Raw genomic sequence first — 21697 nt, forward strand, 5'->3', positions numbered from 1 at the left:
CTCTCTCTCTCTCTCTCTCCCCCTCCCTCCCTCCCTCCCTCTCTCTCCCTCTCCCTCTCTCCCTCTCTCCCTCCCTCTCCCTCTCTCCCTCCCTCTCCCTCTCTCTCCCTGTCTCTTTGCCCCTCCCCTGATCTCTCTCTCTCTCTCTCAAAATACAAACTTAAAAATTATTAAACATTTAAAAAGGCAATAGCATAAAATGCAGCAGACTAACTACCTTTTGCAATTTGCAATTGTCAATGGGATCGATTCCTTGATTTCTCTTTCTGTTGCTTCATTATTGGCATATAGGAATGCAGCTGAGTTCTGTGCATAGATTTTAGATCCTACGACTTTGCTGAATTCGTGGATCAGTTCCAGCAGTTTTTTGGTGGAATCTTTTGGATTTTCCATATAGAGTGTCAAGTCATCTGCTACGAGTGAAAGTTTCACCTCCTGGCCGATTTGGATGCCTTTTATTTCTTGGTGTTGTCTGATTGCTGAGGCCAAGACTTCCGATACTGTGTTGAATAACAGTAGTGAGAGTAGACATCGCTATCATGTTCCTGACCTTAGGGGGAAAACTCTCAGTTTTTCCCCATTGAGGATGATATTAGCAGTGGGTCTTTCATGTATGGCTTTTATGATCTTGAGGTATGATCCTTCTAGCTCTACTTTCTTGAGGGTTTTTATCAAGAAAGATGCTTTATTTTGTCAAATGCTTTCTCTGCATCTATTGAGAGGATCATATAGTTCTTGTCCTTTCCTTTATTGATGTGATGTATCACATTGATTGTTTTGATATTGAATCAGCCCTGCATTCAGGTATAAATCTTACTTGGTTGTGGTGAATAATTTTTTTTTTTTAATGTATTGCTGGATCTGGTTGGCTAGTATCTTGTTGAGGATTTTTGCATTTGTCTTCATCAGGGAAATTGGTCTGTAGTTCTCCTTTTTAGTGGCTTCTTTGTTTGGTTTTCGAATCAAGGTAATGATGCTTCATAGAATGAGTTTGGAAGTTTTCCTTCCATTTCTTTTTTTTGGAACAGCTTCAAAAGAATCGGTGTTAACTTCTGTAAATGTTTGGTAGACTTCTGGACACCTGGGTGGCTCAGTCTGTTAGGCATCTGACTTTCGCCCAGGTCATGATCCCACACTTTGTGGGTTCAAGCCCCGTGTCAGGCTCTGTGCTGACAGCTCAGAGCCTGGAGCCTGCTTCAGATTCTGTGTCTCCCTCTCTCTCTGCACCTCCCCTGCTTGCACTCTGTCTCTCAAGAAATAAATAAATACTAAGGAAAAAAAAATTAAGTGTCTGGTAGAATTCCCCCGGAAAGGCATCCAATCCTGGACTTTTTGGGGAGATTTTTGCTTAATAATTTGATTTCTTTACTGGTTAAGGGTCTGTTCAGATTTTCTATTTCTTCTTGTTTCAGTTTTGGTAGTTTATATGTTTCTAGGAATTTGTCCATTTTTTACAGATTGCCTAATTTATTGGCATATAATTGCTGATAATATTCTCTTATTATCATTTGTATTTCTGCAGTGTTGGGTTGTGATCTCTCCTGTTCTTGATTTTATTTATTTGTGTTCTTTCCTTTTTCTTTTTCATCAAACTGGCTAGGGGGTTAATAATTTTGTTAATTCTTTCAAAGAACCAGCTCCTGGTTTCATTGAACTGTTCTACTGTTGTTGTTGTTTGTTTGTTTTAAATTGCAATAGCATTGATTTCTGCCCTAATCATTATTATTTACCTTCTTTTGCTGGTTTTGGGTTTTATTTTCTCTTCTTTTTCCAGCTCTTTAAGGTGTAAGGTTAGGTTGTATTTCTGAGACCTTTCTTTCTTCCTTCTTTAGGAAGGCTTGGATTGGTGTATACTTCCCTCTTATGACCACCTTTGCTGTGTCCCAGAGGTTTTGGGTTGTGGTGTTATCATTTTCATTGGCTTCCATGTACTTTTCAATTTCCTCTTTAACTTCTTGATTAGCCCATTCATTCTTTAGTAGGATGATCTTTAGTCTCCATGTATTTGTTGTCTTTCCAAATTTTTTCTTGTGGTTGATTTCGAGTTTCATAGCATTGTGGTCTGAAAATATGCATATGATCTTGATCTTTTTGTACTTGTTGAAGGCTGATTTGTGTCCCAGTACGTGATTTATTCTGGAGAATGTTCCATGTGCACTGGAGAAGAAAGTATATTCTGCTGATTTAGGATGGAATGTTCTGAGTATATCTGTTAAGTCCATCTGGTCCAGTGTGCCATTCAAAGCCATTGTTTCCTTGTTGATTTTCTGCTTAGATGGTCAGTTCATTGTTGTAAGGGGCTGTTGAAGTCCCCTACACTTTTGGTATTAGTCTCAATGAGTTTCTTTCCATTTGTGATTAATTGATTTATATATTTGCGTTCTTTCACGTTGGGGACATAAATGTTTACAATTGTTAGGTCTTCTTGGTGAATAGACCCCTTAATTATGATATAATGCCCTTCTTTGTCTCTTGTTACAGTCTTTATTTTAAAACCTAGATTGTCTGATATAAGTATGGCTACTGTGGTTTTCTTTTGGTGGCCATTAGCATGATAGATGGTTCTCCATCCCCTTACTTTCAATCTGAAGGTGTCTTTAGGTCTAAAATGGATATCTTGTAAACAGCATATAGCTGGATCTTGTTTTCTTATCCATTCTGTTACCCTATGTCTTTTGATTGGAGCATTTAGTCCATTGACAGTCCATTAATATTAAAGATATTAATTTATTGCCTTATGTTGCCTGTAGAGTTGGAGTTTCTGGTGATGTTCTCTGGTCCTTTCTAGCCTTTGTTGCTTTTGGTCTTTTTTGTTTTGTTTCATCTTTTCTCCCCTCAGAGAGTCCCCCTTAAAATTTCTTGCAGGGCCGGTTTAGTGGTCATGAACTCCTTTAGTTTTTATTTGTCTTGGAAACTCTTGATCTCTCCTTCTGTTTTGAATGACATCCTTGCTGGATAAAGAATTCTTGGCTGCATATTTTTCCAACTCAGCATATTGAATTAACCTGCCACTCCTTTCTGGCCTGCCAAGTTTCTGTGGACAGGTCTGCTGTGAGCCTGATCTGTCTTCCCTTGTAGGTGAAGGACTTTTTTTCTGTTGCTGCTTTCATGATTCTTTCCTTGTCTGTGTATTTTGTGAATTTGACTATGATATGCCTTGTTGATGGTCAGTTTCTGTTGAATCTAATGGGAGTTTTTGTGTTTCCTGGATTTTGATGTCTGTGTCTTTCCCCAGGTTAGGAAAGTTTTCAGTTATGATTCACTCACATAAATCTTCTATCCCTTTTTCTCTCTCTTCATCTTCTGGGACCCCTATGATTCAGATGTTATTCTTTTTTCATGAGTGGCCGAGTTCTCCAATTCTTATATTTGCTCTTTTGCCTTAGTTTCCCTCTTTTTTTTCTGCTTCGTTATCCTCCATAAGTTTGTCTTCTATTTCACTGATTTGCTGCATCGCTCCTGCCACTATGGCATCTATTCGAGATTACATCTCAGTTATAGTATTTTTAATTTCGTCCTGACTAGCTTTTACTTGTTTTATCTCTGCAGAAAGGGATTCTAATCTATTTTCAGCCCCAGCTAGTGTTCTTATTATCGTGATTCTAAATTCTGGTTCAGACATCTTGCTTGTATCTGTGTTAAGTCCCTGGCTGTCACTTCTTCCTGTTCTTTCTTTTGGGGTGAATTCCTTCATTTCATCATTTTGGAGGAAAAAAAAGAATAAAATAAAAAATTTTTATTACAAAATTAAAAACAACACAAAAAAAAATCAAATAAAGGATGCTAGACCCTAGGTATGTTTTGGTCTGGTTGTTGAAAGAAGCTTTGGTAGAATAGAGAAAAAAGGAAAAGAAAAGAAAAATAGGGGAAAAGAAGTAGGAAAATGTTGTAAAATTTTAAAAAATGAATACAATAAAAAATAATAAAGTAAAACGAAAATAAAATAGAATAAAAAGACAGCAAAAAATAAAAAATATAGGAGAAAAAATTAAAAATCTTTTTTATAAAAACAGAAAATAAAAATAATCTTTTCCTTTTCTGTATCCAAGAATAAAAAAATAAAAGGAAAAAAATTGAATAGATGGACCAATGAACAGAATGAAATATGACTGAAATTACATCCAGTTTCCCTTAGAAGTCAGATTATGAAGCACTTTATAGTCCATAAACCAAGCAGGCAGAGAGACTTGTGGTGTTCCTCTAGAGCGCAATTGGCATAGTTGGGTGGGGTGTAGTGTGCTGCTTAATTTACTGGGGTGGATAGTTGTGGCCTGTGTACACAAGTATGCACATGCTCAGGAGAGGTGAAAATGGCTCACCAAGATACCCAGTCTCTAGCATCAGATCTTTGTGCTCTTGGCCACTGGCAATCAAGCACCCCTCCTTTGTCTCCGGCTTTCATCCACTCCCCACTTCTACACTGTCCTCAATCAAGCCATCAGCCTGCCAGGTGGCACCTCCCTCCCGAGTTTTATCTCAGATGGGGCTGCAGATGTCCAGAGACTTCAGCTGGGTGCCAGCCTGCTCCAGAAAAAGTTCGTGTGATCTTGTAGCAGCAGAATTTCAGAGATTATGGTAAATCCCAACACACATCTGGTGCCAGGCTTCACTGCCCCTTAACATTCTGTTCTCTTAACCCTGTTCCCCAGGGTCTGCTTGGACCTTTGCCTGTGGGGAGGTCACACAGCCTCTACCAAATGTCCTCTCAACAGGGGAACTGCCTCTCCCTGTTTGGCCTGAGGACCCCCCAAACCTCGCTGTCTGCTCCTGGGGATTTACCCTTCCCACCAGAGCTCTGCCAGGTATAGAGCTGCAGAGTTTCAGACTCTGCAGTCTCCTATTGACAGAGTCCTAATGGTATTTAAACCTTCTCCTTTCTCCTTTCTTTCTTTCTTATTCATCCCTTGTGGGTGTTTGCATCTCATTCTTTCTCTCCAGCTGCTTTCAAGGGTAGTAGTTTTCCTGTACTCTCCCTGCTGTCTCCATCCTCTCTCCATAAGCAAAAACTGCTCCCTACCCTCCACAGCTTCTCTCTTCCCCAGGTCACCTCTCTGTGCCACATACCTGCTGAGTTCTGTGGCTCAAGTTATGCAAATTGTTGTGTTAATCCTCTGATCAGTTTTCTAGGTATACAAGATAGTTTCATATTGGTCTAGCTGCATTTCAGGGACAAGAGAAGCAGAAAACTTCCATGCTACTCCGCCATCTTGGCTCCTCCCCCTACCAACATTCTTCTAGATGCCTCTCCTGATGCAAGGGAAGCAAAAGCAGAAATAAACTACTGGGATTTCATCAAAATAAAAAGCCTCTGCACAGTGAAGAAAACAATCAGCCAAACTAAAAGGCAACCTTCAGAATGGGAGAAAATATTTGCAAATGACATATCTGATAAAGGGTTAGTATCCAAAATGCATAGAGTTTATAAAATTCAACACCCAAAAAACAAATAATCTAGTTAAAAAATTGGCAGAAGACATGGACAGACATTTTTCCAAAGAAGACATACAGATGGCTAACCACATGAAAAGTTGCTCAACATCATTCAGCAGGGAAATACAAATCAAAACTACAATAGGGTATCACCTCGCACCAGTCAAAATGGCTAAAATTGACAACAAGAAACAACAGGTGTTGGTGAGGATCTGGAGAAAGGGGAACCCTCTTACACTGTTGCTGGTAACGCAAACTGGTACATCCACTCTGGAAAACACTGTGGAGGTTCCTCAAAAAGTTAAAAATAGAACTACCCTATGACCCAGCAATTGTACTACTTGGTATTTATCCAAAGGATACAAAAACATTCACTCCAATGTTTATAGAAGCATCATCAACAATAGCCAAATTATGGAAAGAACCCAAATGTCCATTGACATTGGGTGGGTAAAGGAGATGTGGTACACACACACACAATGGAATATTACTCGGCCATAAAAAAGAATGAAATCTTGCCATTTGCAGTGATGTGGATGGAGCTAGAGAGTATAATGCTAAGTGAAATAAGTCAGTCAGAGAAAGACAAATACCATATGATTTCACTCATATGTGGAATTTAAGAAACAAAACAAATGTACATAGGGTGAAGAGAAAGAGAGGCAAACCAAGAAAGAGACAGTTAGCTATAGAGAACAAATTGATGGTTACCAGAGGGGAGGGGGGTCGGGGATGGGTGAAATAGGTGATGGGGATTAAGGAAGGTGCTTGTTGTAATGAGCACTAGGTGTTGTATGGAAGGTGTTGAATCACTAAGTTCTATACCTAAAACCAATATTACACTGTATGTTTAACTGGAATTGAAATAAAAACTTGGAAAGAAAAAAGATGTCATGTATTTAGGAACAAAATAAAATGTAAAAAAAAACCCACCTACAAAGCAGAAGAAGACTTAATACAAACACTCCAACATGAATTAGGTTTAATCAAACAAATTGTAGAAATGTGAGAATGCTATAACTCATAAATTTAAAATTCTGAACAGAAATATATAAACAGTTGCAAAAAGCTGATAGGATACTGGAAAGAAATGGGATAAAAAGGGTCTCCTTTTCTCCACATCCTCACCAATACTTGTTATTTCTTGTCTTTTGATAATAACTGCTCCGACAGGTGTGAAATGATATCTTATTTTGGTTCTGATTTGCATTCCCTTGATGAGTGATGTTGAGTATCTTTTCATGTGTCTGTTTGCCATCTGGATGTCTTCTTTGGAAAAATGTCTGTTCAGGTTCTCTGCCCATTATTAAATTTGATTTTTTTTTTTTTTGCTTTTGCCTATTTTTTTGAAATTGGATTTTTTAAATGTTCTTTGTTTTGTTTTTTACTATTCAGTTGTATGAATTCCTTATATAGTTTGGATATTAACCCCTATCGGATGTCTGGTTTGCAAATATTTTATCCCATTCAGTAGGTTGCCTTTTCATTTTGTTGATTGTTTCCTTTGTTGTGCAGAAGTTTTTTTGTTTGATGTTTCTGTTATTCTTTGAGTGTCACATATAAAAAAAAATCATCACCAACACCAAGGTCTAGGGCTTTCTCTCTTCTTCTAGGATATTTATGATTGCAGGTCCTATATTTAAGTCTTTAATCTATTTTCAGTTAATTTTGGTGAGTGATGGGTCTACTTTGATTCTTATGCACATGGATATCCAATTTTGCCAGCACCATTTATTGAAGAGACTGTCTTCTCTCCATTAAGTGTTCTTGGCCTCCTTGTCAAATATTTCAAATACTAGTTGACCACATATGCATGAGCTTATTTCTGGGCTCTTGATTATGTTCCGTTGTTTTTATGCCAATACCATACTGTTTTGATTACTATAAATAATTTCTGGAGATGTAATGTACAGCAGGGTGACTGTAGTTAAGAATACTTTATTTGAAAGTTGCTAAGAGAGTAGATCTTAAAAATTGTTATAGAAAAAAATTAGAATTGTATGAGGTGATAGATGTTAACTAAACTTAATATAGTAATCATTTTGCAACATAAACCATTATGTTGTTCACCTTAAACTTACACAATGTTACATGTCAATTACATCTCAATAAAACTAGAAAAAAATAAAATCAGAATAATTACATGCACAGATGGGCAAAAAAAAATCCCTCAAAATTGGACAGTAACAATATTGCCAAGGATATAGAGCAGTAATGATTTTCATATACTGTTTTGGCAGTGTAAATCTTTGCCATCCCTTTGGAGAACAATTTGGCAATATTTTATAGAGTTGAAGACATTCATACCCTACCCTCCACAAATTCCACTCCTTGATGTAGACTTTTTTACACATGTATGTAAGAAGACATGTATGTTCATAGAAGCATTGTTACTAATAGCAAAACAATGAAAATGACCTTAATCCCTGTAAAGAATACAGGGAGTTATAGTACACATAAATTGTATTATAGTCACACAATAGAATACAGTAGTTAAAAATCAACGAAGTAGAGATACATATATCCGCATGATGAATCTCAAAAAAGCAAATTGAGAAAAACAACTTTATATATGATATACATAAATAAAGTTAGAAATGTGTGAGATGATACTGTATCTGGCTTCGGTCGGTATTTGAGGAGGCCAAAAGCAGGGAAAGAGGAGACGTAATTGGAGAGGGAGTAAGTACCTGAAGACCTCACTTGTAATGTCTTATTCTTTAAGGGGAGCAGTGGATATGGTTAAGTTTGTGGCATTATTCTTTATACATTTTTATGTTAACTATTTAAAAATGTTTTTAAAGGAGCAGCTTTTAGTTGTCTATACTGAACCATCAGCTGCTGCTGAACAACCTCATATGAAAGTGTTTTTAATCATTAAAAAATATTTATACATTAATAACTGGGCTCTCTCTTCCAGTGAATGGATTTTTTTTTTTTTTTTTCTGGTATCAGAGTCCTGGCTGGCCAGTAGAAAGAGACGACCTTGGTAAATGAAGGAACACAGAGGTGTGGGGTTGGGAAGGCAGCATTTCCAGGGGAGGGAAAACCACCTTGGCAAGCGGAAGTGTCTAATGGCAAAAATAAAGAAGGGGCTGAAGATAAGCAACATGGTTATAATAGAGAATCCAAATACACAATCCCCAACCATACAAACAAAATGCCATTTATTTTTTTAAAAACTGCACAGAAGAGGGCACTCTTGGTCCAAGAAATAGAGTAAGCAACCAAACACCTTGGTCCCAGTAGAGTGATCTGTTATTGCTGGTCAGGAAGTCAACACACTTTATCATAAGCAAGAATAAACGTCATACACAGAGTACAGAAAGTATAAATCAAGCTTTTTCAGCTTATGAAAATGCTATTTTTTTTCTTTTAATTTTTTTTCAATGTTTACTTATTTTTGAGAGAAAGGGTAGACACAGCATGAGCAGGGGATGTTTCCCTCTCTCTCTCTCTAGAGAAACACAGAATCTGAAGCAGGCCCGAGGCTCCAAGCTGTCCACACAGAGCCTGACGTGGGGCTTGAACCCACAAACATGAGATCATGACCTGAGCCGAAGTCGGATACGTAACTGACTGAGCCACCCAGGCGCCCCATGAAAATGCTATTTAAACTCACAAGGCAGAAGCTAACTTAATACAGCACTGCAACATGAATTAAGTTTAATCCAACAAATTATAGAAATGCAAGAACACTGTAACTCACAAATGTAAAATTCTGAATAGAAATAGTTGCAAAAAGAGCTGGCAGAATACTGGAAAGAAATTGAGTAAAAAGACAATTATTTCAAAAGTGACTACAAGTAAATTATGAGATAATAGATGCAAAGTATTTAAATGGATACAAATGACAGGAATAAAAGAGCTAATAACTACCATTTGAAATTATTACCTATGCAAATTTCACTGAAATAAAATATGAAACAGTGTACCAAAATAATCTATCATAGGACCCAGAATATTAGAATTTAAAGGTTAAAAAAAATTAAAACCCTCTGGACCTGCAGACAAGGTAACAAGTCATTTATATAGGAAAGTAAGTCAGAATGGTGTTGGAACTTTTTAATAACAAAATACGAAGCAAGAAAACAGTAAAGCAAAATTTTCAAGGAACTTAGGGAATGCAGATACAACAATAATTTATCTCCTGTATCAAAGCAGTCCTACAGATGCAAGAACTTACAAAATACTGTAATTGTGTACCTTGCCCGAGTAATCTATTAATCAAGAGTCAGCAAACTATAGCCTACCAGTCTGGTCAAACAGCTGCCATCTGTTTTTGTAAATAAAGTTTTATTGGAACACAGCCATCCTCCATTTGTATGTATTATGTGTGACTGTTATGTGCAACACCAGCAATGTTGAATTGTTACAATAGGGACTGTATGGCCCACGGAACTACAGACATTTACTTTCTGGCCCTTCACAGAAATTTGCCATTTACTATACTAGAAGCTGAACTTCATCCAACCAAGGGATGATTGGGGAAATTTGACAAAAGGACTGGTAGGGAGCTTAGAATGTTTTTAATTGCAGTTCTAAGATTACAGAAAGGGAGGGGGGATTAGGGTGGAAGATCAATATATAAGTGAATGTTCTGATAAAGTAGAAATAAAACAACTTGGTTTTTTTAGAGTTTATTTATTTTGAGAGAGAGAGACAGAAACATAGAATGAGCAGTGGAGGGGCAGAGATAGAAGGAGAGAGAGAGAAGCCCAAGCAGGCTCCATACTGCCAAGGCAGAGCCTGACTTGAGGCTTAAACCCACAAACGGTGAGATCATGACCTGAGCCAAAACTAAGAGCTGGACAGTCAAATGACTGAGCCACCCAGGCACCCCAAAACATCTTGTTTTTAAATGCAAGAAGGAAGCAAAGGGAAAATAGAATAAGTTTACTGATTTCATATAGATAATAGATGTGTGTCTAAGCATATTAAACCTGACCAAGCAAAGAGTAGAAGCCTAATTAAGGAATTAGAAGGCTGAGGAAATTATATCAAGTGTGAAGGTAACTGCTAGGACAAAGCTATAAACATTCCTAAATAACAAAAGATTCAAAAAAAAAAAAAAAGAAAAGAAAAACAGTTCTACCACATAGTGAAAATACATGATAAAGATGACAGAATAATATGATTGATCAGAGACCAAACGTGCTGTTGTAACAATAAATGTAAATGGGCTCAAACCACCTATTCAAAGAAAAAGATCTTTAGACTGCCATGCAAAGCAAAATCAAACTCTGTGCTATGTACAAGAGACAATAGCAAAAGTCAGAAGAAGGAAATGGAAGTATGCTGTTGTAAGGTTCTTAAATTTTACCTAAAACTGAACAGCACATTAAAAGGATCATACACTATGATCAAGGGGGATTTATCCCCAGGATGCAGTGATGATTCAATATATGGAAATAAGTCAGTGTGATACACCACATCAACAGAATGAAGAATAAATCAAGTGATCATCTCAATAGATGCACAAAAAGCATTTGACATCCTTTCATTATAAAGATTCTAGGGGCGCCTGGGTGGCTCAGTCGGTTAAGCGTCCGGCTTCGGCTCAGGTCATGATCTTGCGGTCTGTGGGTTCGAGTCCCGCGTCAGGCTCTGTGCTGACAGCTCAGAGCCTGGAGCCTGTTTCAGATTCTATGTCTCCCTCTTCCTCTGACCCTCCCCTGTTCATGCTCTCTCTCTCCCTGTCTCAAAAATAAATAAATGTTAAAAAAAAAATTAAAAAAACAAAAGATTCTGAACACATTAGGTATAGAAGGATCGTACCTCAACATGATAAAGGCCATGTATGACAGGCCCACAGCTAATATCAGACTTAACCGTGAAAAGCTAAAAGCTTTTCCTCTTAGATCAGGAACAAGACAAGGATGCCCACTCTTGTCATTCTATTCAAAATAGTTCTGGCGTCCTAGCCAGAGCAGCTAGGCAGAAAAAAAGAGATAAAAGACATTGAAATTGGAAAGGAAGAAGTAAAATTGTCTGTTTTCAAATAACATGATCTTGCATACGGAAAACCCTAAAGACTCTACCAAAAAAACTCTTGGAACTCAGAAAAGCTGCAGGACATGTAAAAACCAGTTGTGTGTCTATACCCTGGCAACATATTATCCAAAAAAGAAATTAAAAAAACAATCCCACTTACAATAGAATAAAAAACAATAAAGTGCTTAGGAATAAATTTAACCAAGAATACAATTGAAGATAGACTGTGATAAGTTAAAAAAAATGCATATTGTAAATTCTAAAGCAACCACTAAAACAATAAAACAAAAACATATGGCAATAGTGGAGATACACAGAATATTTTTAAAAATAGTCTACGAATTCAGGGAACCTGGGTGGCTCAGTTGGCTAAAATAGTCTATTAATTCAAAATTAAAGGAGAAAACAGGCAAAATGGAACAAATCACAGAAGGGGCAAAGTGAAAATAATTGTAGATTCAATTTAACCACATCAACCATTAAATTAAAAACAAGTGCAGGGTTAGAATGCCATCTCCTGAAAAGCCCTTCTAGCTCAAGTGATAATAACAGAATAAAGTGACAGAATTTAGTACTTTAGAAATATAAAAATCACTTATTGAAGAGCAATCTTGAATGCCTATTATTTGCTATCAATAAGGAAATTTCTTTACGTTTCAGATTCCTTAACATACCTTCCAGTGAATCATGAATCTTTTGGCTCCATTTGGCAAAATAAAGGGAGTTTACCTCCTGCCCAGGAAAAGCAAATCAGCTTAAAAATTGAATCACTGTTTTGGTATAAGTAGTTCATAACTTTTTCATTATTAAGGAGAAAATGCAAATGTATGTAACATTACATACATCAAGTAACCTGTCTGAACTCCATTGGGTACGTTTTAATGGAAATCTTTGTTATGTGGAAAATGTGTTCAAGTATAAAGTGATTGCTAGTTTTTCCAAAAAGAAAGGCTAAAAAAGTTTTTATGGGCTTGATTTTGACAATTTGAATATATAAACTTTTAGGGATGTAGATGAAATAGTTAAGTATCTATAACATTTAGTAAGTACATTTCATATGCACATTTAAAGTGATATGAACATTAATTTAGAAATCACCTTTAGGGGGCACCTGGGTGGCTTAGTTAGTTAAGCATCCAACTTTGGTTCAGGTCATGATCTTACAGTTCATGAGTTCAAGTCCTGTGTCTGAGTTTAAGCCCTGTGTCAGGCTCTGTGCTGACAGCTCAGGGTCTGGAGAATGTTTCAGATTCTGCATCTCCTTCGCTCTCTGCTCCTCCCTGACTCATGCTCTATCTCTCTGTCTCTCAAAAATTAAAAAAAAAAGAAAGAAATCGCCTTTCAGGGAATATTTTTATCTAAATAGTTCACAGCAGCTTCAATCTCAGTGACTTCATGATCACTAGAGACACTATGCACATCATCTTCAGATTTTCCTGAGCACACAGTTTTTAGTCCTTCTGAGTATTAGATAAATGCAGCTTCTTCATATACATATGATGTTGGCATTGGAAAACTTTCCCCAACATCCAAGTATCCATTGTAGGAATGCAGACAATACTGACTCCATCTTTGGCCCGCCATTTTGTTCATGTTTGCTCAGTGACCCCTCTTAGAGGCCCCTTGGAGATTAATACATACCTGAGAAATGCCCATGAAGGCTGAGATTAGGGGAGGCTTGTTTTGGCCTTACATTAATTTGTTAAAGATAACACCTGTTCTCCTTCCTGATGAGCAGGTGGTGACCAAGATCTAGTTAAAGGTTTGCTGTCAGATGCACGCAAGCCCTTTGAGGTGCATGTGAACCCTTTGATCTCATGACAGTGCCCTTCTACATGTCCTCTTGCTCTACATAATCTCTGGACTAAGGTCTGGATTTTGTGAAGAATAGCTGTGCACCTGCTGTAGATCATTGCCCACCTGATGCCCTGTCAGTAGGTTGCCCTGAATAAAATTTTGTGTAAATTGCTTTTTGGTCTCAAAGTGCCTTCTCGGTTCGGGGGATATTTAGTTCATCCCCGACTTCTAACATCCATTCAGCTAGTATTAGGATCATTTCTATTTAAAAAATTCAACTTATATGTATAGATTTGTATTCTCCACAATTTTAACACTTGCTATGAGGCTTTCAAATTGATCATGAATTATTTACAAATATATATAGTCTTTGCAAATGTGAGGTCATCAATCCTAGAGTAATGACTGTTTTGCTTCTTTTTGCATTTTTTGGTATTAGCTTTGTCAGTTGATCTCTATAAGCAACCAAAACTAACACTGATTGAGAGCCTCTTAGGATAACATGTGTTTTCTAAAGAGGACTTTGTTTTTCATGATAAAATAATTGAGAGAATACTAATAATATGAGAGACTTCATAGGAATGTAAGCACAAGTTAAAATCTTTTTGGGGGAAAGATAATTAAAAAATTTTTTTTTACATTTATTTATTTTTGGGAGGCAGAGACAGAGCACATGTGGGGGAGGGGCAGAGAGAGAAGGAGACACACAATCCGAAGCAGGCTCCAGGCTCCGAGCTGTCAGCACAGAGCCTGACGCAGGGCTTGAACTCACAAACTGTGAGATCATGACCTGAGCTGAAGTCAGATGCTCAATGGACTGAGCCACCCAGGCGCCCCATGGGGGAAAGATAATTTTTGAAGAAAAACTCCTTGCCTTCTATTTGGGTGCTTCTTTTAATAGTTGCTAATTTAAAGATTAAAAACAAAGGGACTAATTAAAATTTTTCTTTTGAGGAATATTTGTACTTAAAGCCACCTTCCCACTAACCAACCCCATTGTCAACAAACTCATTGACAATAGATCAGCATTAAATGAGAGTTTCATAGGTATCTACCATTTTCTTGGTAGGAAAACACTGGAGTCATCTTTTAAGCAGTGAAGAACCTTAGTAGAGCATACCACAGTTTGGTAAAAACTACACAGCAAATGAGTTACTTTTCTGAATATAATTTTTTTTGGCCGTTGAAGAGTCTAGAAAAATCAATTGAATTCAGCATTTCTTTAAAAATAATTCCAGGGGCGCCTGGGTGGCTCAGTCAGTGAAGCACCTGACTCTGGATTTCAGCTCAGGTCACGATCTCATAGTTCCTGAGTTCGAGCCTTGCATCGGGTTCCATGGTGAAAGCTATGAGCCTGTTTGGCATTCTCCTTCTCTCTGCCCCTCCCCAACTTGCTCGAGTGTACTCTCTCTTTTTCTTTCAAAAATACATAAATAAACGTAAAAAAAATTCCATATTTTTAAAGTCCAGGAGCCCTACTTCAATCTATTTAAAGTATTTTCATCCTAACAAATATGTTAGGACAAGAGTGGGTATAGGTTTTGCAGTACCTGAAGCCTCCGTAATTTGCAGATGTGGGGGAATTCTTTAAGAAAAAGAATACAAATTTGTGAATACAAAATTAAATGCAGAACCTTTGATAATTAGTTTCAAGGTAAAAACCATCTTACTTTGGGTTGGGAATGGGGGTGGGAGCTGCCTTTCACTTAGAGTGATGTCAGTCTCAGTGTGTCCTCAGAGCCTGCTGATGGGATACCTGGAGTGCACAGCAAACCCATGGCCAAGATCTTGTAAGAAGCTTGAGGTTGGGAGGTGGTTCCTGTGGCTGTTGAGCCTGGACAGTTAGTAGAACTGCTCTGTCTTGAGTTCTTGACTGACTGCCTACCATCCATTCATCCAACGTCTTCTCTCTACCTAGAGACAGAATCAAAGGCCAATAAAGACCGACTTTGCCTAGGGTGGCCAATCCTCTAGGTAGAACCCTTCTACCTGAACTTGCTTTCTCTTTATCTTCTCCCTCTTCACTTTTGGGTTAAATTATAGAATTCTAAAACTTCAGAATTGAGACTGATCAGAGAAATCACTTAATCCACTCTAGCAACCTAGTGACTAAGGCTGTAGCAACAAAGAGACCTGAGTTTAAGTCCTGGCTACACGCTGTTGATGTGATATTACCATAAATGAGTGCCTTAAAGTCTGGATGTCTTCACCTGTTAAACAAGGATAGTAAGAATGTCTTCCCCAGGTGCCTGGGTGGCTCAGTCAGTTAAGCCTCTGAGTCTCGGTTTCGGCTCAAGTCATCATCTCACAGTTTGTGGGATCGAGTGCCCCAGGTTGGGCTCTGTGCCGACAGCGTGAAGTCTGCTTGGGATTCTGTCTCTCCCTCTCTGCCCCTCCCCTGCTCATGATATTTCTATCTCTCTCCAAATAAGTAAATAAAAATTTTTTAAAATGTCTTCCCTACACGTGTTAAATGTATCAAAAATGCTGAGAATGGTTTTAGGCACACACTAAACAAAATGTTATTATTTGACAGTTGAGGAAACTGAGACTCTCGGATGTTAAGTCACTTGCCCAAGATGACCCAACAGTTAGGGACAAATCAGACATTAAGAGCACAAATTTTATTAATCCTAAAAGCTACTTCTCCACTTGCTGCTTTTCCCATATTCTCAGAATCAACAAACAAATGGACAATGAAGCGGCAGGAAGAGGGAAGCTTTGGGTCAGGAAGTCTGGGACAGAACGTCTTCCTGACTTTGGTGCATAACCTGAACCTTGCTTCCACCTCTCCTAATCCACACAAATGCTTTAGCCAAATCCTGGATTTAGACTTTTACGTTTAAGTCACCACCAAGGTCAGTATCATTTTACATAGTGAGTAGTCAGTGCCATTTGTAACACCTTGAACTTGGGGCAATGGCCACCAAATGGGACTTGTGTGAGAAGTCCCTTTCAGCCTAACAAGACGACCTTACAAAGGCAGAGTGTTGGAGCACCTGGGTTGGAGGAAGAACCAGGCTGTACGTGGAGCGGGGTGTACCTGACCACCCCAGTTTTCTCTCTCCTCTCCGTGCTGTGAAGAGACGCTACGGGATTGCTTGTCTCAGCCACCTGTTGGCCAAGCCGAATTAGTACCTCCATGGGGGTCAGCTGTGTGCCCCAAGGGTGACGCGACTTCTTTTTAAATCTGTTGACTGTATTTACTCCTCCACACCCTGTTTAAAAGAAAAACAAGTGGAAGAGGAGAAAGAAAAAGGATTAAAGCAACAGAACTGAGGTAATCCAAGAATAAGGATTCTTATTCAAATATGCCACAGTTCATATTTGATAACCACTAAGTCCTTGCATTAACCAGACCTCCAGCTAATTTACAGAGAGACAAAGATGCAACATATCTAAACTCTAGCAACTAAACAACCCTGCTGGCAAACCAAGCAGAGAACACTCAATACCCACTAGAGAATTGGGGTAAAAAATGGTTATTTGTTTTTAAAACAGAAATATCTTGGTTTTCTAAGTATTTATAGAGTTGTTCTCTCTTAAATCTTAAGGAAGAAGTAGGATGTCTAAGAAAGGCCTCACTACAGTGCCAACTTTCCAATCTTGTAAGTTGCAAATGTTCCGAAAAGAGAGGAAATAATACCTCCCAGACACCAAAAGATCTGTCATTTGTAAAGGCTTTTATCCAGTTATCTTCCAGGAGCTCCTTGAATCCCAAGAAGTAATTGTGTCAGGGCCACGGTTTACTCAGCTGTAAATCTCAGAAATGTCCCTGGGAGGGGCGTCTGGGTGGCTCAGTCCATTGAGTGTCCAACTCTTGATTTCACCTCAGGTCGTGATCCTGGGGTTGTGGGATCCAGCCTGCGTGTGCTATGATCAGGGCTCCTTGCTGAGCCTGGAGCCTGCTTGAGATTCTCTCTCTCTCTCTCTCTCTCTCTCTCTCTCTCTCTCTCTCTCTCTCCCCCTTTGCTCCTCTCCCCTGCTTGTGAGTGCTTGCTCTCTCTCTCTCTCTCTCAAATAATGATTAAGAAAACAAAAGAACGAGAAGAAGAAATGTCTTTGGGAGCCAGAGTGTGGTGCCACCAAAGGGACAGAAAGCTTGAACCGAGGAAGGAAGTTCACCGAGGGGTGGGGAAGCCATCTGTCTCTCAGAGTCTCAGTCAAATGGTCCAGAGCTGTTGTAGAAACCACCCTCAGAGAAACCTCCTGGATGACTCACTAGGATTTCACTGACTGTATGTGCAAGTACTTCCATCTTAGGTAATGATAGGAAACGCAGGCCAAGGTGGCTCCTTCTAGCAAGGGAAATCGGCAGTCGGGGAACGTTACAAAGCCTCAGTAAAATTAGGCTAAATTCCTTCAGCTCTTTCTCATTAAAGTGGGTAAAACCCTTCTTTCTGATGACATGTCTTTTGACCCCACACAGCTCGTGATTCATGATACTTGGAAAGATTAAACATTTACCCAGTGTTCGAGTGTGCTCAACAGACATTTCCTGAGGCCCATGATCGAGGTCCTGGGGGCATTTCTCGACATTATCTCCAGGTAAGAATGGTAGTGACTCTGACCGCAAGAGAAAACTACCAGAAGCATCTACTTGGTTGCAGTCCCAGAGGGGAAAAGAGAGGGAATCTGGTAGAGGCAATATTCAAGAGATAATGGTTTGGATTTTTTCAGAACCGATGAATGACATGAGTGCAAATTCCAAGCAGAATAAATTAAAAAGAAATCTGCATATAGATGCATTATAATGAAATTGCAAAGCAGTAAAGACGAGGGACAAATATTAAGAGCAGCCAGCAGGGTGAGGAGGTCGGCTTGTCTTGGAAGGAACAGCAGTCAGACTCACAGAAAGCTGGAGGGGGCGTAAGGATCTCCTAAAGCGCGAGGGGGCGTAAGGATCTCCTAAAGCGCCAAAAGAAAAAGTACCACGTTAGAATTCACAAGGCAACTGTTTTTTCTTTTTCTTTTTTTTAGTTTTAGTTTTAGTTTTTGAGTAAGCTATAGGCCCAACGTGGGGCTCGAACTCACAGCCCCAAGATCAAGAGTCACATGCTCCACTGAGCCAGCCAGGCACCCCTCAAGGCAGCTTTTAAGAAACAGGGTAAAAAATAAAGACATTTTCAGATACGGTAAAAGTAAGTTTATCACCAGGAAGACACTCGTTAGATGCAATTAAAACATTTTTTTTTTAATTTTTTCTTTTAATTTTTTTTTTCAACGTTTATTTATTTTTGGGACAGAGAGAGACAGAGCATGAATGGGGGAGGGGCAGAGAGAGAGGGAGACACAGAATCGGAAACAGGCTCCAGGCTCCGAGCCATCAGCCCAGAGCCCGACGCGGGGCTCGAACTCACGGACCGCGAGATCGTGACCTGGCTGAAGTCGGACGCTTAACCGACTGCGCCACCCAGGCGCCCCTAAAACATTTTTTTTAAATGTTTATTTAGTTTTGAGAGAGAGACAGTGTGAGCAGGGACGGGGGGAGGGGAAGGGCACAGAGAAAGGGAGACAGAGTCCAAAGCAGGTTCCAGGCCCTGAGCTGTCAGCACAGAGCCCAATGCGGGGCTCAAACCCACAAACCGTGGTACCATGACCTGAGCTGAAGTTGGATGCTTAACTGATGAAGCCACCCAGGCACCCCTCATTAGATGAAATTAAAAAAAAAATTTTTTTTTTAATGTTTATTTATTTTTGAGAGAGACAGAGACAGACTGCGAGCAGGGGAGGGGCAGAGAGAGAAGGAGACAGAATCGGGAGAAGCCTCCAGGTGCCGAGCTGTCAGCACAGAGCCTGACGCGGGCTTAAACTCGCACACTGTGAGATCATGACCGGAGCCGAAGTCTGACACTTAACCAACTGAGCCACCCAGGCGCCCCCAGAGGAAATCGTAAAGGAAATACTTTGGGCAGAAGGTAAATGATCCCGGGTGGAAGATTTGAGATACAAGAAAGACTGATGAAGACAGTGGCAAATATGTTGGCAAATGTAAACGAAGAGCGACCGCAAGACTTAGGAATTGTGATGTCTAGTGGGCCTTAAAATATATATGGAAGTAAAATGCCAGATAAACATTATGCGTAAGTCAGGAGCAAGTAAAGGAAGGTCGTTTTATTATTTATCTTTGAGGTTTCATTAAAGTTAGACTTAATAAGTATGCATATTTTAATTTGTAAGGTACGTCCTTAAAAGAATAGAAACACCCCATAAGTCAAACACGTTGGAAGAGAAGAATGATCAGTCACACAGCAAGAAAATACAAATGTTGCTGGCAGGTGGGGTCCGAGGACTCGGGGTGGGGTTCCCGCAGCACCAGCCTGGAGGTGGGGGGTGGGTAGGAATCAAACACAAGCCAGCAGGAGGTGAAAGCAGAGTTCACTGAAGGCATAGGGAGAGAGTACAGGTGCGGACAGAGTGTCTGGGAGACACAGGAAAGGACGGAGTCTCCTCTTTGCTCAGGGCCTGGAGTTTTTACTGAGGCTGCTGGTCTGGTGCATGTGTCCCCTCAGGCGTCCAGGAACCGGTTAGAACAAAGACCAGGGTCCAGGCGTTCTTCCTTGGAGCCAGGGGGTCTTGGCGTTGAGATGTCTAGTGCAGGAGATGCATATGATGGCTTTCTCTGGGCATTCTCACCTGGTCCTTCCTTCGCTGTTACCTGTTCTAGAGTCATCGAGAGAAATCATTCATTCCTTGTATTCCATTGTCAGGAGGACATACGCTATTTGCGCTATAAGGCAAATGAAGTGGGGGTCAGGTCCGGGCGAGAATGGAAGCAGGGAAAGGAGCACAATAACCCACCCCCCGCTCCCCTCCCGCCACCGCCCCCGGGTCCCTTCAGTTTGTCTGTCTCAGCCCCGGGCAGGCGGGCAGGCGACAACAAAGCAGGGCATGGAGAAAGCAGTGGCCGGAGAATAGGCAGAGAGAACAGCGAGCGCCACAGCCCCGCGGAGAGGCAGCGTGTGGTCAGAGAGGAAACGAAAAGGATGTATCTGGCGGGAGGGCAGAGCATGGCCAGCAGGTGCTGGGGGAAAGAGCGAAGAAATGAGTAGAAGGCAGGGCGAAAGCGACCTTGTCAGCAAGTGATTGGAAGCACTTTGGACTTGATCTTAAGAATGACGAGAATCCATCGAGAGGTGTGAGGACCAGAACTGCCTTTCAGAATGGTGGCCCAGGGGACGAGAGAGAGACAGCTAGGAGGCTGATCCAGAGGAGGAAGGATGGTGACATCAGCAGACACAGAGCCCTGACTAAGGGCCAGGCTTTGACCTAAATATGTATCAGGTCTTCACATTTTCAGTTATGTGGGCCCTATTCACAAAAGTGAGGAAAATATTGCCATTATTATCTGCATTTTGGAGCTGAAGATATGAGGTACAGAGAAATTAAATGTGACAAAAAAGATACACACGGGTAGGGAGTGGACCCGCGCATTGTGGCTCCAGAAGCTGTGCTCTCAGGCCCCCGTGCGTCCCTCCACTGTGTCACCGGCTAAGGTTGGCCGTTGACCGGATGTGGGGAGTGTGGGGGGAGGAATCAGGATGACCCCCAACTTTCCAGCTCGGGCAGCTGGGTGCATGGTGGTGGCCTTCCCTGAAACAGAAAACACGAGAGGGGGACCCGGTGCTGTTTTAATGGGGGTTGTAGACCATCTCCCCTAAGACTACCCACGGGCTTACTGAGAGTCAGTGGGTTTCAGGTTCAAGGGGAGCAGAATGCAGACTAGGACAGAGCGCAGGGATCACTAGTATTTAAGTGGCAGGCAGGGAAAGAGAAGCTGCAAAGGGGGCTTGGATGCGGAGGCCAGGACAGTAGGAGGGTCAGCCTGTGTCCCACGTGCCGGTGTCGGGGAGCAAGGACTTCTGTCTCCTCAAAGGTCCTTCCAAACAGGACTAAGAATCAAATTGACCTGTGACACATTAACAGGAGAAAATCAAATTTAATAGGTGTACATACAGGGAATCCGCACAGACAACAGAAATTGCAAAGATGGGGAAAATGAGGTGTCTGTGTCCCTCTGAGCTAAGGAGAAGGGGGCGGGGGTCTGGACCTCAGAGGAAACGAATGCACTTCCCAGGGCGACAAGAGCACATGTTTGCTAATTCGATGTTTGCCCTGCCATACAGACGGGTCACCCAGATAAGATTTGTCTCTGTTACTAACCCTGATTCTGGGAAAGACCCCCAATTTAGATTCTTGTGTGTGGTTAAGGGAGGGACAGAAGTTACTCATGAGTCCATAGCATCTCAAGCGCCTTCGGCTCAGAGTAATCCACATGCCAAAGTGGCACGTTTTGGGGGGGGGGGCTGTTCTGAACCCCTTCACTGGACACCAGATGCAAACATAAGCGCAATAGGAGGGCATCAGATGGGTGTCGCAAAAGTCACCTCCAAGTGCACCTTTCTAGGGCGATTTTAAAACTCTGGCTTTTCTGCGAGCTGTTATTCCTCAATCAAGAGGCTGACGGTTTTTGCAA

General features: G+C 40.5%; 1 protein-coding gene across 1 annotated transcript in view; it reads left to right on the top strand.

Moving 5' to 3' along the window:
• The first annotated feature begins 17650 nt into the window (after positions 1-17650).
• The window catches only part of DCLRE1C (DNA cross-link repair 1C), a 77593-nt gene continuing 73546 nt past the window's right edge, over positions 17651-21697 (top strand). The window contains exon 1 of the mRNA XM_040451341.1: positions 17651-17769. The gene's annotated coding sequence lies outside the window, so the exon portion shown is untranslated. The remainder of the gene's footprint in view (positions 17770-21697) is intronic.

The sequence above is a fragment of the Herpailurus yagouaroundi genome, unplaced genomic scaffold, assembly GCF_014898765.1.
Source record: "Herpailurus yagouaroundi ecotype Mexico unplaced genomic scaffold, PumYag 203, whole genome shotgun sequence".
NCBI classification, from domain to species: Eukaryota; Metazoa; Chordata; class Mammalia; order Carnivora; family Felidae; genus Herpailurus; species Herpailurus yagouaroundi.